Raw genomic sequence first — 14,499 nt, 5'->3', positions numbered from 1 at the left:
CAGAAAAACACAAACGAATGGTTTTCTAAAGTGACACGGTCTGTATCGCGTTTAAATTATGTCTCCGCTTTTTCCGATCGCAAGAAAAAGTGTTATCAGCGGAAAGTTAAAGTCAAAAAGCTTAATGTGTGACCGCTCTGGCAATGTTCGAGTGTAAAAATTGCATAATTATTAGCATCAGTTGATGCTAACTGTTATTCATATGTAATGGTTATGAGCTTGGTATGAGAAATGGTGACCTTTCTTTTTTTGCTACGAGACCACTGACCCGCCGCGCTGGCTTATGGGAAATGGCATTGTGCTGCTGAGCCCACCGTTCAGAGCCGCGGTGAAGGCAGCCGATTCCAATTGGGGGGCACCACAATATAGCTTTTGTAGGGAGATTTATGTGCAAGTAAGTTATTTGCTAGTAAAGACATTAAAAATTAAAAATGGAACTGGGCAGGTGATGTAATGCGTGGGCCAGATAACTGGCGGACCCTCAGAATTACAGAATGGGTCCCAAGAAAGGGTAACCACTGTCTAGTACGTCAGAAATTTAGTTGGGGTGATGAAATAAGGAAACCTGCTGGTGCAAGTTGGAACCCACTAGCGCAAACAGGGGTAGTTGGATATCGCTTTGGTATCCCCTCGTCCAGCGGTGGACCGACATAAAATTTGGCCAATGATGATAATGATGAAGTTACCTAATTAGGTCTAACCTAACGCCGAGCCTCGACTAGAGGTTGGCATTCGCTACAGTGCAATGAAATAGACTTCATACTCTGCGCTAACCCTGGCATCATACAAGATGTGGACGTGCTCGGCAAGGTGCGCTGCAGTGACCACAGGATGGTAAGAACTCGAATTAGCCTAGACCTGAGGAGGGAACGGAAGAAACTGGTACATAAGAAGCCGATCAATGAGTTAGCGGTAAGAGGGAAAATAGAGGAATTCCATATCAAGCTACAGAACAGGTATTCAGCTTTAACTCAGGAAGAGGACCTTAGCGTTGAAGCAATAAACGACAATCTTGTGGGCATCATTAAGCAGTGTACAATTGAAGTCGGTGGTAACTCCGTTAGGCAGGATACCAGCAAACTATCGCAGGAGACGAAAGATCTGATCAAGAAACGCCAATGTATGAAAGCATCTAACCCTACAGCTAGAATAGAACTTGCAGAACTTTCGAAGTTAATCAACAAGCGTAAGACAGCTGACATAAGGAAGTATAATATGGATAGAATTGAACATGCTCTCAGTAACGGAGGAAGCCTAAAAACAGTGAAGAAGAAACTAGGAATTGGCAAGAATCAGATGTATGCGTTAAGAGACAAAGCCGGCAATATCATTACTAATATGGATGAGATAGTTCAAGTGGCTGAGGAGTTCTATAGGGATTTATACAGTACCAGTAGCATCCACGACGATAATGGAAGAGAAAATAGTCTAGAGGAATTCGAAATCCCGAAGGTAACGCCGGAAGAAGTAAAGAAAGCCTTAGGAGATATGCAAAGGGGGAAGGCAGCTGGGGAGGATTAGGTAACAGCAGATTTGTTGAAGGATGGTGGACAGATTGTTCTAGAGAAACTGGCCACCCTGTATACGCAATGCCTCATGACCTCGAGCGTACCGGAATCTTGGAAGAACGCTAACATAATCCTAATCCATAAGAAAGGGGACGCCAAAGACTTGAAAAATAATAGACCGATCAGCTTACTGTCCGTTGCCTACAAAGTATTTACTAAGGTAATTGCAAATAGAATCAGGAACACCTTAGACTTCTGTCAACCAAAGGACCAGGCAGGATTCCGTAAAGGCTACTCAACAATAGACCATATTCACACTATCAATCAAGTGATAGAGAAATGTGCAGAATATAACCAACCCATATATATAGCTTTCATTGATTACGAGAAAGCGTTTGATTCAGTCGAAACCTCAGCAGTCATGGAGGCATTACGGAATCAGGGTGTAGATGAGCCATATGTAAAAATACTGGAAGATATCTATAGCGGCTCCACAGCCACCGTAGTCCTCCATAAAGCAAGCAACAAAATCCCAATAAAGAAAGGCGTCAGGCAGGGAGATACGATATCTCCAATGCTATTCACAGCGTGTTTACAGGAGGTATTCAGAGACCTGGATTGGGAAGAATTGGGGATAAAAGTTAATGGAGAATACCTTAGTAACTTGCGATTCGCTGATGATATTGCCTTGCTTAGTAACTCAGGGGACCAATTGCAATGCATGCTCACTGACCTGGAGAGGCAAAGCAGAAGAGTGGGTCTAAAAATTAATCTGCAGAAAACTAAAGTAATGCTTAACAGTCTCGGGAGAGAACAGCAATTTACAATAGACAGCGAGGCACTGGAAGTCGTAAGGGAATACATCTACTTAGGGCAGGTAGTGACGGCGGATCCGGATCATGAGACGGAAATAATCAGAAGAATAAGAATGGGCTGGGGTGCGTTTGGCAGGCATTCCCAAATCATGAACAGCAGGTTGCCATTATCCCTCAAGAGAAAAGTATATAATAGCTGTGTCTTACCAGTACTCACCTACGGGGCAGAAACCTGGAGGATTACTAAAAGGGTTCTACTCAAATTGAGGACTACACAACGAGCTATGGAAAGAAGAATGATAGGTGTAACGTTAAGGGATAAGAAAAGAGCAGATTGGGTGAGGGAACAAACGCGAGTTAATGAAATCTTAGTTGAAATCAAGAAAAAGAAATGGGCATGGGCAGGACATGTAATGAGGAGGGAAGATAACCGATGGTCATTAAGGGTTACGGACTGGATCCCAAGGGAAGGGAAGCGTAGCAGGGGGCGGCAGAAAGTTAGGTGGGCGGATGAGATTAAGAAGTTTGCAGGGACGGCATGGCCACAATTAGTACATGACCGAGGTTGTTGGAGAAGTATGGGAGAGGCCTTTGCCCTGCAGTGGGTGTAACCAGGCTGATGATGATGATGATGATGATGATGACAGTGCAGTTTTCTGGCGCTCACATTCAGAGCTCAGCTCTTAGGCGTCCACTACTACGCACAGCTTCGGCGTCCCTCGGCGTCCGTCGGAGTAACCAAATGACTGAGCACAACGAAGGATGAAAGAGCGAATTCGGAGCACAGTGAGCGACGAAAGACGGCGATATCGAAAAGAATGCGAGGAGGAAAGTGGAGGAGAGACGTACGGCAAAAGGCGTGAGAAGAATAGCATAGTGCCGCGCAAGACGTCTTCTGCGCCTCAAATAGCCACCAGATGGCGGAACAGTAGTGCGCGTCGTCTGTTCACAGAAAACGTCATCAATAAAGCATGTGGCGATTGCCTCCACCGATGCAATATACGGGAACAAAGCGCTGCATGAGCGGAAGTCCTTCCGCGGGTCCGGCTGTGAATCCCGCCTGCACATCAAGAACGCGCTGCCTCTCGCGATTTCCTGATTAAACAGTCAGCCGCGCCACACCTCGCTGCAAAGTGCCGCACAAGACAGATTGTTCGCGCCTACCAATATATCGAGAAATGAAAATAAGTATAACGTTACGCTCAAATTTTGTATTAGGCAACATCGTAATCATCGGTGCATTTTTTGTTACTAGTTATTCAAGACAATCGCGGGTGATTCATGTTGTCCTTTTCAAGGGTCGCATAACGTAAAACTATTGCAATCTCCTCAAGCAAAATTTACGTAATCGCTGACGCAAGTATCGGGCAGTGATTCGCGCCGTTACTAAGACAGGCAAACGAAACGCTCTTCTCTCTTACATGTTCGTTTTGTTCCATTTGAACCAATAGTATTTCTTTACTTAACAGCTGTTTCTTATGTAATTGGCTGCCCAGAAGCGAGTAACATGTAGAAAATGTAACATGTATCGGCGGGGCCCGGATAGCACACCGAAAGTAGATAACCAGATAATGAGGGCCTTGCCAACGTCTGTGATGGGCCCGCCTCTTCTTGCTTAGCTTTGCGGTGTCTGGTAGCAAATCGGGGCAGCGTACAAGGAAAGGGTAATACAGCAGCTAAAACGGATCCTCAGAGAAGGATATTTGGTAGAAAGACGTCATGTACGTGCTAAACAGCTCGAAAAGATTATACCGCCAGGAAACATTTCCTATACGCAAATACATTCTTCAGGGCAGGTACCATTAGCCATTGTCAGGGCGATATTGTTACGATCAGCATGCGGAGGTAGTGACCTTCGAACCTCTCCCAGACCACTGAGATGAATCACTTTGTCAAGCTAACAATGGGCCTCTTTCAGACAGCCATCCCCACGGTGCCCGCAATGTCCACCACCTTTGGTGGACCTAGTATTGCTAGTTGGTTCGCTGTCGCTTTTACAGTCTAACTGGAGCTAAGAAACTTTTGGAAAAGGGTGTTTTATGGCATTCACCCATAGACTCCGGTAATCAAAGCCCAGTCAAAAAGAGAGCGAGAAGCATCCTCTCCGCGAACGCGAACAAAGTTATGTTATCCGCCGTTCTTTTCAGCGTGCAGTATGCAATGTGAAGGTGCGCAAGGTTGCAAGGCGAGACGAGGTAGTAGGGAGTCGCGACGCGGTTAGTACAGGTCATGCTGAAAGCCTAGCGCCAATACGCAAATCGGCAAGACGTCTTGAAGGAGCTAGTAGAGTGTCAAGCCTTTCGTTGTTTCTGGATAGCCAGAATAGCTTTCGAACCGCGACCACTTAAGAGTAAGGCTGAAAAGTATGAGTCCCTTGTAAACAGTTCGAACGGGAGACCAAGATGGGTTCCGTAAAAATGAAACGTGTTGTATATATTGAAAAAATTGCGCGATTTGAGACTAGCTTTTTCCAATATGTAATGCATGAGCTTTGCTTACCTATCCATTTGAGAAGGTCCTTGGTTTGAGAGATGTGCTTTGTGTAAACATCTTGTTCCGCGAAGTATTATTTATGATTAGTGAGGGTTTCTTTTTTTTTTCGGTGAGTGACCTACGGCGTCAAGGTTATTTGTTAGATGCCTATGGTAACGGGCGTGTTAATCTGCTTTTCATAGAAGTGTTTTCGAAGATCTTTTCTTTTTTAAGGCTAAGCGCGTAGGTTTTCAGTAAGTGCATAATTTGCACCGTGAAGCGTTGTTAGTTCCATTAGCTGGTGTATTTTTGTGGACGGAAGGGAACAGAATATTCATGAGTGTGTCGCTCGTGTATGTTAGGGGCAGCAGAGCTCTGACTTGTATAGTAAGCGTGCGTAGAACTAGGTATTAGAAGACACATTTTTGTAATGTTCTTGTGAGTGCGTAAGTTACGCAAGTTGTTCATCTAAGCTACGTGTCTTGCATTGGCTATAGGAAGAAACGCGTGTAAGCGTTACGGAACGTGTGCGTGTGACGTCAGTAAGCGTTGTGAATAGGGAGTACAATGCTAACGCCGTTTTGATTACGTACCTCTGGATTTGACGATACACTTCAGTGGCACCAGTACGTGCGATGAGTACGCCACTGCGATAGCGTAAGAACAGGCTGCTCGGGAAGTTAGGCTGCATAAGTTATGTTGGGGTATAGGTGGTTTAGAGCCTTGGGCTTACTCGGGTTTACAGTACGTGCAGCAGTAGAGTCCGGTTTGGTTAAGCTCAAGAGGAACGTGAGCGCTCGGTTTCGCGACACAAAAAGATTTGGCGTCAAAATTTGCGGTTCCCAGTTGAGTAACTGGGAACCGCAAATTTGATAGTAACTGGGAACCGCACGGTCGTTTGATATACGTTGCAGATAACTGCGCAGTCAGCTCTGAAATCAAGAAGCACCAGGTTTAGTCAAGCTTGACCACCCCTGTCTACGAGGACTCTCTACGCTGGGTGTGTTCCGTGCAACAAAAGTGCGGGAGAAAGTGTGTGAACACTCGCCCTCGAAGGCGGGTACATCGACCACTTTGGGCGCTCCGATTGGACGAAGCTTGGACGGCAGTTTTCCCTGGCCTGGGGATCTAGGGAGGACAGAGGGTGTTTTAAGCAGCCGTTTTAGGCTGCTCGGGGCGCTTCGTTTTAAGTTATGCTAGGCTGATCAAATGTAAACTGCTGTCTTCATGAAATATTGCAAAGAAATTTCGTACGCCTCGTTCTCGATTCCCAGGTAGCACACAAAGTCTTGAAAACGTCGTATTAAGGGATTCAACGTCTGAAACGGATTTTTGACGAAAATCGACGCATCAAAGACGTTCCAAACAAGATAGCTTAAAAACGAGGGGTGAATACGTTTTGATAACGTTGGAAGCCAGACAGCTTAAAAACGAGGGGTGAATACGTTTTGCAAACGACTGAAAACGCCACCGCCACGCCACGACGCGTCAGCCTCTTTAGCGGCTTCTACAATATTCAACAACCCATCAACGCGATCCAACCTTGCGCAAGGTGGCGATACCGTCGTCAAATCATGTGACCAAGGTGGCCACGTGATTCGTGATGCCGGGCAGCCGGGCGAGCCGGGCATAGTCGCTTCGTCATGGCGTCGTCGCGTCACCGCACTCGCATTGCGCTGTGGTGTGTTTGCGGCTGTTCTGAACGTGCTGCCGCTGCCCTTTGCTATGTAAGCGTTGCAGTGTTTTGCTGACAAGAAAATGATATTATGTGATTAGTTTGGGTTGTGCGATATGTTTGTGTGGTTTTAATTTGGAAATCAGTAGTGTTTTCAATTGTTATGTGACCAAGGCGGCCACGTTATTCGTGAAGCCGGGCATAGTTGCGTTATAGCACTCGCATGGCACTATGGTCTGTTTGCGACTGTTCTGAATGTGCTGCCGCTGCCCTTTGTCATGTAAGTGTTGCAGTGCTTTGCTGTCAAGAAAACGACATTCTGTGATTAGTTTGGGTTGTGCGATCTGTTTGAGCCGGGCATAATAGCGTTATTGCACTTGCATTGCGCTGTGGTATGATAGCGGCTGTTCTGAACGTGCTGCCGCTGCCCTTTGTCATGTAAGTGTTGCAGGGTTTTGCCGTCAAGAAAACGACGTTCTGTGATTAGTTTGGGTTGTGCGATCTCTTTGTGTAGTTTAATTTGGAAATCAGTAGTGCTTTCAATTGGAGGGCGCGGAGTGGAGGGCACTAATCAGCTCTTCAAGTTCATTGTCATGTTATGTGAGGCACCTTTTCACTGACGCTGTAATTAAGGCGTTAAGGGCAATATAAGGACGAAAGTTAGAGGGACGAAATCGTGCCTGTGTGTCCCTAGCGTCGGGGTCGGCTACTATGCGTGATCCTAACAAGAAAGCATTTTGCAGAATGCGAAGAAAGGCGGCAAAATTTCTGTCTGTGCGCACCTTGCCGATCTCCGCAATAGAGCCGTCATCGTGGTATTTTAGTCTCCCGTTTAGTAAGAGTGTTGCAGACAAGGAAACTGGTTCAAACAGGCTTTTTTTTTATTGATTCAGTACTAGTGCGGTATCCCAAAAGGTGAGGTCAAGTGCTCGCCATATTTTCTTCCCTCGCGCTACAGCGCACTGACAGAATTTTGCGTGCACCATACCGTACTTTTATCGTTTGCGCTTCAGGTTCTCGATTGTGTTTTCGCCACCTTTACCCACGTGACGGGTATTTCATGGTATTACCGGGTACCACATGTGTTCATATATTGTGTCCAATATATGAAACGGCCAAATTCGATTTTATTTGACGCCTCGAATGGTAGTAATGTATTGAGTCCCTTGTAGCTTTGTGCTTGTTATCAATTTTACTATTTGGCGAATGTACGCTGCATAACTCGCTTGTGGATACTGCATACGTGAGTCGAGTATGCCCTTGGTATAAAATAACTTGTATGCTTTAGGTAGTACGATTGTTTGCAGTTTGGGACATGCGCCGCAATGTACGCTGTGCGCCCTTCGCGCTTTACGGCGGCCTGCCGAGTTCGTACGGGTGCCATGTGTGCGCATTGAGTTCGCGAAGTGCTCTCGCAGTTTATATATATATATACATGTGTTCTGTTCGCGTGCTTCGCACAACAGGGCATGTCGCAGCTCTTTGTCCTTGTGCAGCACATTTTCATAGCGTACGTCGGTGCATTATTTGATACCGGTTTCACACGGGGCTCTTTTAGCCGCTATCCAGTCCGTTACAAATCGAATTTCCCGGTCGTGATTGGCTCCTCTGCGCAAGCTACGAAAGTGAGCCAGTCGCATCGATAATTTCTATCCGGATCGGGCTTGATCGCGATCGAGAGTGGTCGTGTGACACCGGTTTTACACATGGCTTCCACATAGGGAACACTTTAAGTTCAATGCTACGGAGTGAAGAGCAAGTGCATATATATGCCAGTGGTGGTATGTTGGCAAATCTTTCTGGTGAAGCCAATACTTGTGCATTCAAAACATTTCAATTACCAGCGTAGTGCATAAATGTGTCTACTTCGACAAAATGGAGCACCAGTGCAGATATCTGAGCATACCTGTCCAGGGCAGCAAGTGTGTCTACATTGAAACCACTACCAGCATGTGCGGCAGTTCTATTTCCAGCAGCGGGACTGCACAATAATCAGTAGGGTGCTCTCAAGCTGTTTATCTATGAAGCTCTGCCTGGACTGTGTGCCAAATATTTTTGGACGTGAAAGTGGGGGTGAATTGGTAAACATCAGTGGAACTGTGCCTGGACTTTGTGGCAAATGTTTTTGGATGTGAAAGTGTGAGTGAACTGGCAAAGAATTTGCTCTGGGCTACATGTGTTAAACGTTTTTCTCATTCAGAGTGTTTTTTTTTACTTTAGGAGACTGGAGATGTGCGCAAAGAGTGACATGTCACTGTGCTAATTAATGTATTTGCTGGTTTGCAAATTATTCGTTGCAACTTTATTTTTGCCAGAGAGGTACAACTTTGCCTCTTGTAAAGGGCTTTTTAGATAAAACACTTACTATTTATTATGACCATTGCTTCCTTTGTTACACAAATGCAGCTTCCAGTGCATTCCAGTTTATTTCCATGTTTACGTAAGTTTCTAATATGAGGCTTGCATATTCATTTCTCACGTACTGGAGTGGCAAGATGCAGCATTTCTGTCTCATCGTTCGCTGTACTACAGTAGTGTTCACTTGTTACACTGAATCCCCCGTTTAAGTATTCTGTACTAATTTCACTTTATTGCTTTTTCGTTGTATGGTTATTTTTTCTCGCCATTACCTTCTTTGATATAACCTAAAGGCAATATTTCAAATTTTGCATTGTTCCCATTTTTTTGTATTTCTGTCACAGGATTGTTTTATGATGGTATGCGGTGGTATTTCTTTTTGTGCTCTTTTCAAGCTTCTAGCTGATTGGTAACATTGCTTGGAGGCAGTTACCATCCGATTCATACTCTTGCATTTTTCAGTCTACTTCTTCCATTCGCTCCGATGTCACTTCTGCGTAACTCTAGTCCATCCAATAGCACGCGCACTTTACTATGATAAATTAGACACTTTAGTACACTCCAGGTTTTTCTGTTCATTTTTGTATGTGTACTTGGAATTTTGTTTATGTGCTAGTGAATGTTCACTTTCGAGTTCATTACGAATCCTTTCTGCGACTTTTGTCATTGTTGATGTACTTTTACTTCTATTTGCATTTCTCACACAGTTTGTTCGAACCTTGCATAAGCATTACATTTTAAAAAAGTGTTTTTGCTTTGTCACAATGTTCTCATTTCATGCACTCTTGGCATGAAGGGCTTGGTCTGGCCACCTGCCGAGACGTGGCCATTTGTTCTTTGCAGGATGTCATTCCCATTGTGGTTGTAATCATCGTAGCTTACTAAAGGCGGTAGTAAGGATTTATTATTCCTAACAGGCTCATTTTCGTGCGACTTGGTAGAGGATGCGCCGGCCCTGCGGGGAACAGTGCTTGGCACTGCGCCATGGCTCTTACAGTCAACACCGACGCTTCTACTCATCTGGGGCGCGATTGGAGATCGTTGTTCGAAGCGCCCGATCAGTTCCCCTCACGCGATTGGCCTAGGCCGTGCCAACGGGTGCGGCTGACGACGTCTGCGCGGCATAGGCCAGTCGCGTGAGGCGAAACTAAACGCGTGTTTTGAACAACGATGTCTGATCGCGCCCGTCACCCGCGAAAATTAGCTTCAGATGATCGTAAACCTTTCAAGACCGCTTCTAGACCAGCTTTTTGATAACTTCCTAAAAAGGTTTAGAAATTGGTTACGAATAGTTTTGGCAAAGGGATTACTTGTGTCTTTCCCAATCCTATTTCTAGACCAGCTTTTGGAATACGTCTTGCAGACCTGTTCTAGATCGTCTCAAGAAAGTAATTAAGCCGGACATTAGCAGAGATACACGACGTTTTCCCGCCCAAGTTCTCTCATTTGTGTCTTCTTTAACCCGTTTTTATCGTCTTGGATAAACGCTACGAAAACGTTACGTATATCTTTTGTACTACCTGGGTTAGAACAAGTTTCTTCATTCAACCACGTCCTTAGTGGGGATGAGTTGGACGAAGGCATGGGCCAGCTACCACTTTTTACATGCCTGACCACAACGTGTAAAGTATGCGGACAGCCATCTGCTACTGATATTGGAGTGGGCAGCCTTCGGCTATTAAAAGAAATCTGTTTTGTTTGGCATATTCATGCATCTTAACTGCGTGCATGTCACTTTGACGCGATGAGTTTTCGTGATTTTTACACGTCGCCTTACAAACAAGTGAATGGGGCGCAGCCCTAAAGCTTTTGACCAGTTACTTCGGACTTATGGCGAAAAATGCGTTGAATAATAAAGAATGACAACATTTTTTCGACCTAATCATGCATGATCAGTGTGTATACATTATATAAGATAAGGAGCTTTAGCAGTTTTCCTGGTGTCACGTGACAGACAAGCGAAGTGGGGATTTCCTGAAAAAGTCTTGATCCATCGGGGAAGGCTGATTGCAGAAATGGAGTAGAAAAGTTTAGAATGGCTTTATGTTATAGCACTGCAGATTTCAGCAAGTTGAAACCTTTTGCCAGAAAGTGCTGTTTCAAATAACTAGCCTTCTAAAGGTATAAAACCTATACATGGCATAACACATATAAAACCCTTTGCTTTTGTTGTAGTTTCGGTAAACTGGGGCTTGCGCACTGTAGAAAAAACGCGTGTTTTCTCGGGAAAAAAACATACTTGCTGCTTGTGATTATGGTGCACCAATATCGATGGTCTGTGATCTGGGCTGCAGCACTAAGTAAAACAGAGAGCGTTATTATAACGTCTTAGATAAGATCTTACGCTAGGTTTCTAGACATAACTGGACTATAAGGGCGGTAGGGGGCCTTCGATAAGTTTATATTTTGACTGGGACTTGATTTACTCCCGTATTTTTAAATCATCCTGACTCCAGGCTATTTCTCCACTCCACCGAGTTCAGCACATTGCGATCTATCTACTGCTAAACATGTGGCGCCTTGCAAGTATTGCCGTGGATGATAAGAAGCGCAGTGACTACTCCTTTCGAAGGGTGGCCTATCTAATTTATTGCGTGGAGCTGGAGTGTTGAGTGGAGGAACGTTGTAGAACGGGGGTTTAGTCTCTACTTACGCGCTCCCCAAAACGTCAGCGGTATGTCCAACATGTAATGCTAGGCAGGGTCACAGAGTTAAGAAATGTATGAATTTTCACAAAGCCCGAACTGCTGCCTGTTGTTTAGAATTAAGCTCGTTCACAATTAAGTGAAGATTGGGAATACGATCGGAACATTGACACCAGCCGATGGCGATGTGAAGGGGACCAAACTGAAAGAAGAACGCCTCTTGCAAGAAATGCAGTCAATCTTTTCGTTGCAAAATAACAAAACTCTTTCACTGCGCAGCACGACTGTCGGGAAACCGAACTTTCTGTTTGAATGCCTTATCATTCTTAGTAAGCGAGAAGAAAGGGGGTTAACCGAGGGGCCCGAATTTTATTAGTCATATCATGAGAAGCCAAGAAACACTGACACCAAGGACAACATAGGGGAAATTACTTGTGCTGAATAAATGAAATAAACAAACGATAAATTAGTGGACTTAAAGTGGATGAAAAAACAACTTGCTGCAGGTGGGAGCCGAACCCACAACAAAATCGGGCCCCTCGGTTAACCCCCTTTCTTCTCGTTTATTACATAACTAGGGTCTCAAATCCGGCAACATTGATGCCTTCAGCTAGCATATGTGGGTTTATTGACCAGTTGCCTTTCACCCAAAAAGATCACGTCCTCGTGACGCCTGCGGCAAAAACGACGTTCCACGTCCACCGCCAAGGTCAGTGAGTGGTGGCGCTGGCTAACACTCCCAGGGTTCTACTAGTACAAATAAATACCCAAGAAAGTGGATGGGGAAACGCCGCCGCGGTAGCTCAACTGGTAGAGCATCGCACGCGAAATGCGAAGGTTGTGGGTTCGGCTCCCACCTGCGGCAAGTTGTTTTTTCATCCACTTTAATTCCACTAATTTATCGTTTGTTTATTTCATTTATTCAGCACAAGTAATTTCCCCTTTGTTGTCCTTGGTGTCAGTGTTTGTCGGCTTCTCATGATATTATCATTCTTAGTGTAGTTCACGCACTTTCTCGGGACAAACTACCGATGTTTGTATCTATAGCCACCTTTCCCCTTACCTGGGTCACTCGATAGTGTATAGTCGAATCGCATCGATCTGGCTTTGCTGAGGTAACACGCTTCGAAACCTATCATGCGACTAACCTCAGGATGGCAATCTGTACACACGTGCCATTCTTCAATGAACTTCGTTCACGCTGTTGTAGCAAACTGTGGATGTGGGACTGAGCTGACTGGGACCAGGTTAACGCTGACTTCGAGCACTAGGTGTGTGCAACTAGGTCAGTGCTGGCCTTCACTGAACGTCTTTAACGCAAACAGCGGGCCATCCGCTAAATGGCACGCTGAAAACGCCGAGCTATATGATGCCCTTAATATTAGCAACCTTAGACCGAGTCGACTGTCACTCTTCCTTCCACTGTCACTTCAATGACGTTGCGAGGAGAGATGTGAGGGTTTATATATTTCGCTGTCAAAAAAAATTGTTGCCTCTTCAACTGCGAGATTTAGTTGCTCGGGCGATGAGGTCTCTGCTGACAAAGCATGGGTGAAAATTACTACCGCAGAGGAGAAGGCGAACGGCGAATGGAAAACGTGGCCTTTTCTACAAGACAAGTAATAGTAGTCCAGAGAATAGTGACGTTGTGGGAAGCGGGATACATGAGTCAAGTGTTTTGAAGAACAGTTGTGCACATCGATTAAAGTGTCCAGCAAAACCAGAGAGTGAAAATTTGCGGATCCCACGCACTGTGCGAATCGGTGTAAGCGAAGCCTTGTATGCTGTTTCATTTTATTTACGGTATTTAACAGTGATGTTCGTGGCTAATGTGTAATTTCTTCAGCGTTTAGTCCAATACGAAACTATTTAGTTGATGTGAAACATTAGCTTGCGTGCACCACTGCTGTGTGTAAGCCGAGTCCACAGAACTGACAGGGAGATCTGTTTGCTTGAGGCGTCGTTGTGCGTCATTGTTCGTACTATCGTAGAGATTTGAGCATTACCGTTGACTCAGATGGCACGTCTTATCATGGCAGAAGTTTCAACCTATTATTTAATGATGGCACTGTAGGTAAGCGCTCACTTGAGGCTATAGGCTATCGTAATGCTTACGCTGTCACAGGCCAGTACTCAACCTCTACAGCCCAGCACCTGCATTTTCTCGCATAACATAGCAGGCACAGCACCTGCCATACGCACAAACTTTGAAACGTTGTCGCGGCGGAGGCGGCCGTAGTGTTGAAAGAATCCCAGCGGTGCGCGCGGGCCAGACCACAGCAGCAGCGCCCAGAATTTCGGGAGAAGAAGCAAGGAAGTTTTCGCTTTGTTGTCCGGGGCGTTCGCAGAACTGCTCCATTTCGAGGGCTTCCGGGCTTCCCAGCGTGCTACTTTCTTTCCTACACCTTGCCTAATTCTCGTGTAATCCCAAGTCGCTCTGTGCATTCCGCCTTCTGTGAATGTTCGCCCCGAACAGTTCGCCGTGATTTTCCCCTATTGCACCCCGCTGACCAGATGCAGAGTCGCCTTAGTTCCATCGACTACGACTGCTTCCCACCTCAGACGTGACTTACGTCGACATTCTTTGGTAATCTTACGCTTTATAAAGCCCACGAAGCTATCGAATGAGCTCACAGATTACGGCGATATGCAGCGACAATGTGCGTATTTCTCAAGCCTCTATCGTTTAGAAAGATGGAACGTGTGCTGAAAACTTCCGGAAAGCTAAAGGGCACTAAGTTTTGTATAAGCGAAGACTGTTCAGCCAGAATCAGGCCAGAGAGGCAAGAACTGTGGGCCTCGTTTCAACAAATTATTCATGAATGGCCTATTCTTCTTGTACAACAGCACGACAGAAAGCGTTGTGCCTTACTCTCGATAGCCAGCATCACGGAATATCATACTGCCTAAAAAAGTAGCCGTGAAATGTGAATTAACATCCATTGTAGGTAATTGTCGCAGTGTGAAAAACAAGAAAACCGAGTTCGCCTCCTTATTAAACATGACTAAACCACATATAGTTTTTG

This window comes from Dermacentor variabilis, chromosome 11, assembly GCF_050947875.1.
Source record: "Dermacentor variabilis isolate Ectoservices chromosome 11, ASM5094787v1, whole genome shotgun sequence".
Classification (NCBI taxonomy): Eukaryota; Metazoa; Arthropoda; class Arachnida; order Ixodida; family Ixodidae; genus Dermacentor; species Dermacentor variabilis.
Note: the sequence above shows the minus strand (reverse complement) of the source record.